This window comes from Echinops telfairi, unplaced genomic scaffold, assembly GCF_000313985.2.
Source record: "Echinops telfairi isolate 266 unplaced genomic scaffold, ASM31398v2 ScPeMD7_4225;HRSCAF=4972, whole genome shotgun sequence".
Taxonomy (NCBI): Eukaryota; Metazoa; Chordata; class Mammalia; order Afrosoricida; family Tenrecidae; genus Echinops; species Echinops telfairi.
In genome coordinates, this window is record NW_022108124.1 from 4,496,083 (window position 1) to 4,500,043 (window position 3,961).

Consider the following 3,961-nt stretch of genomic DNA (forward strand, 5'->3'; position numbering starts at 1 on the left):
GCCTTCCGCTCCTGCAGCAGCGGCGGCGCGCCGCGCCAGCACCTCGTTTCCCAGCCTGCTCCTGCAGGGGAAATGCGTAAACGGTCTTGGCAGGTTAAGGGAGGCGGGACGCCGTCAAACCCCAAAGGGTACCTGCAGCCTGTTGGGGACGAAAAGGGCCACGTCGGCGTCGGCGTCACGCTTTCGTTGGGGCCCCCGAGCGGCACACCGGTCTGGGATGCGCTCCTTAGGGCCCGCAGGTGAAGGTCTTTAAGGTCAGCCCAGCAGACTTCAGCCGCGTTTCTGGACTCCCAGAACCTCGTTGAATGCCTGTGACACCAGAGACCTTGCTAGTTGACCCTGCCCCCCACCTTTTTTTTTGTCCGTAGCTCCTCCTATAAGCAGATAGCCTAATGAGGTAATGGCATCAAGGAACTTGACTTTCAAAAACGAAGGTCTCCGTACAAGTATGTTTCCCTGGTTCTTTACCACGACTTAAGGTTGTTCTACAAATTAGAAAGTAAGTTTGTAAAGGCCTAAAGGCTAGCCCTTGATTCGTTTTGTAGCCTCAGGACCCGTGTTCAAACTTTTAAAATTTAAATCACAATCCATTGATAATGGCTGGTGATCACATAAGCAGTTTTTAACCGAATGAATGAGGCCCGTGGCTCGTCACGTGCCAGGGTCGAGCAGACAGTGTGGGTGGTAGTCCAGGTCTTGGCCACAAGCGCTTCGTTTCCCGATGACGGTACACTAGTGAAAGGACTCCACTGTCTGACAAGCTAGGTATGTGTGACCACATAATGTGTGACCTCAGAGTCAATTAAAGGAATGAATGATTTTAGAAGAGGAGCTGATACCAAGGGCTCAAGTCGAAAGAAAATGTTTTGGAAATGTGGATGGCAACATATGTACAAGGGTGCTTAATAATTGAACGATGGATTGTCATAAGTTTGTAAGAGCGCCCCCCCATAAAATGATTAATAGTAATTGAAAAATAAAGGAATGATTACATTCCTTTATTACCGTAGTAGTTACCGTAGTAGCCTACCCAGAATAAAAAACGCAAATGTTTCCCAAACACACCAAGCTCAAACTCACTGCCATCAGGTCAGTTCTGATTTATAAGGACCCTATAGGGCAGGGGGAGAACTGATCCTGTGGGTTTCCAAGACTATAACTCTTCATCTTCCTACTGCTGAAGAACTGGTGGCTTTGAACTGCTGACCTCAAAATTATCAGCCCCACGACTTACATACTGCACCACCAGAGACACACAAAATTTTGGAGGGATTTTAAAACTTCTTTGTCCCTAAACGGTTTAAAAAAAAAAAAAAAAGGACTCCTGGTGGTGCTGTTGGGTAAACGTTGGCCTGCTAAGTCTCAAAGTCAGCCCCAAACTGCTCAGATTAAGATTTACAGCTACAGAAACCCTATGTAAGGTCACCGAGTTAACGGGCTCCGTGGCATAGGGTTTTGAAGTGATATGAACAATGCTCTGCTACTAAGTAAAGATTGGTGGTTTGCACCCATCCAATGGTGCCAAGGAAGTTTGCCTGGCTATCTACTTCTGTACAAAATTGTAGCTGTCAAAACACAGCACAACAACAAAACCGTGGAGCCCTCTTCTACTCTGAACACATGGGGTCACCATGAATTGGAATCAAGGCTACAACTTTTGTTGTTGTTGTTGTTAGTCCCTGGAACTATCATCTCTGGTTTGGTGAGTTGATAACTCATAAAGAACATTCCTTCCTCTCTAGTTGTTGTTTCTGATCTGATGCCATCATCAGAGGCCACAAGGGGGTGCCATGGAGTCATTTTAAATTACTGTATTATTCCTGCATGACCTTGTCCAAAGAGAATGGTTACATTTTGGGATTAAATCATTAAGAGCTACTGTAAAACAGTTTGTATCCAGCAAAGACCCATTCTACCACCCACCCTTAGCCCATTAACTTTAAAAATTAAAGCAAAACTACCCATATTGTTTTGTAATTACTCAACGGAGTAAATTAGGACATTTCGATGGTTAGCTGTCAATTAACATAACAAATTGAAGACTTTAAATTTTTTTGGTTAACTGAAGTACAGTTCCTGTGGGAAACAGAACCGGGAAGAGAGTGTAACCGGACAGTTCTCTAATTTCATTCATGAAGGAGTCTGGGAGGCCAGGGCCCTTGTGGAGGGAGACCTTCACATCCAGAGGTGGGAGATGCATCCCACTCAGATCCTCCTAAGTAAAAGTTATTCCCCATAATGATGGCAATTTAAAGGTGCTACTTGCAAGCACGTGGCTGCTACTCTATATATGCTTGAAGGTCAACTGCTTGAAGACTACTTGCCTCCATCAAGAACAATCAGACCCTATTGTCTGTCCAACCCTAAGTAGAACCCACTCCCTTCTGATATGGTTCTTAGATTGTGCCCCGGGAGAAGCGCTCAGGCACCCAAGGTCAAGCCAGCTCACAGACGACTTAGGTTAGACTGTCATCTTAACTCCTGAGCCCACCCATCTTGTTACATATATACCTTCCTACCACATGTGTGGCTCTAGTGCCTCCGCTTCCCATTGCATGTATACCCCTAGCTTGTCCCCCTCCTGTTATGTGGATGCCTCCAAGACAGCCCCTTCCTGTGATATGTGTGATGTGGCTTGCATGCCCCAGACTATACAAGTTGATATTAAGAATACATCCTTAGCCATCTAGCTCAGAAGCAACAAAGCCCACATGGAAGAAGCAAACTAGCCTGTGTGACCACAAGGTGTCGAAGGGATCAGGTATCAAGCATCAAAGAACAAAAAATCATATCATTGTAAATAAGAAGGAGTGCAGAGTGGAGACCCAAAGCCCATCTGTAGGCAACTGAACACCCCCTTACTGACGGGTTGCAGGGAGGAGATGAGCCAGTCAGGTTGCAGGGAGGAGACTAGCCAGTCAGGGTGCAGGGTAGCAACAATGAAATATACAACTTTCCTCTACTTCTTAAATGCTTCCTCCCTCCCACTATCATGATCCCAATTCTACCTTACAAATCTGGCTAGGGACCAGAGGAGGTACAATGGTACAGATAGGAACTGGAAACACAGGGAATCCAGGACAGATGATCCCTTCAGGACCAGTGGTGTGAGTGGCGATACTGGGACTGTGGAGGGAAGGTGGGTTGCAAAGGGGGAACTGATGACAAGGATCTACATGTGACCTCCTCCCTGGGGGACAAACAACAGAAATGTGGGTGAAGGGAGATGTCGGACAGGGCAAGATATAACAAAATAATAATTTATAAATTATCGAGGGTTCATGAGGTAGGGGGAAGCAGGGAGGGAGGAGAAAAAAATGAGCTGATGCCAAGGGCTTAGGTGGAGAGCAAATGTTTTGAGAATGATGAGGGCAATGAATGTACAAATGTGCTTAAAAAGCGACACACAAAGAGAAACATGTAGTTCTCATCTCCTCCAAAATAAATTTCTGGATCAACTAAATGGTCCAAGTAAAAGAATTCAAACAGATCTTGCATAAAAATTATCTCAGCAAAAAAAAAATTATCTCAGCATAAGGCCAATAACCAAGCCTTAAAGGATATGATCGACAGACTTGATTTTAGAACAATTTAAAATGTTGATACGTTAACAAAATTAACAGGAAGCAAATTAGAAATATTTCCATATATCATGAACAAATATATATCACAGACAAAAAAGTAACATTTGAATTTTAAAAGATTAATAACTTGTAGTTAAATGGGCAAAAGACATCAATGGAAATTTTTTTAAAAATACAAATGACCAATAACAGAAAATTCTAAATTCATTCAGAGAATATGATTAAAATAGGATCCCATATTTTACTCATCAAATGGACAGCATTTTTTTTACCTTTTTAAAAAAAATCAATTTATTGGGGCTCATACAATTCATCACAATACATAGAGCAATTGTGTAAAGCACATCTATACATTTGTTGCCCTCATTATTCCCAAA

The 3,961-nt window shown here is 43.4% G+C and overlaps 1 protein-coding gene across 1 annotated transcript in view; it reads right to left on the minus strand.

Moving 5' to 3' along the window:
- Positions 1-210, minus strand: part of ZNF639 (zinc finger protein 639) — a 14,748-nt gene extending 14,538 nt beyond the window's left edge. Inside the window, exon 1 of the mRNA XM_045295054.1 lies at positions 133-210. The gene's annotated coding sequence lies outside the window, so the exon portion shown is untranslated. The remainder of the gene's footprint in view (positions 1-132) is intronic.
- Positions 211-3,961: the final 3,751 nt, after the last annotated feature.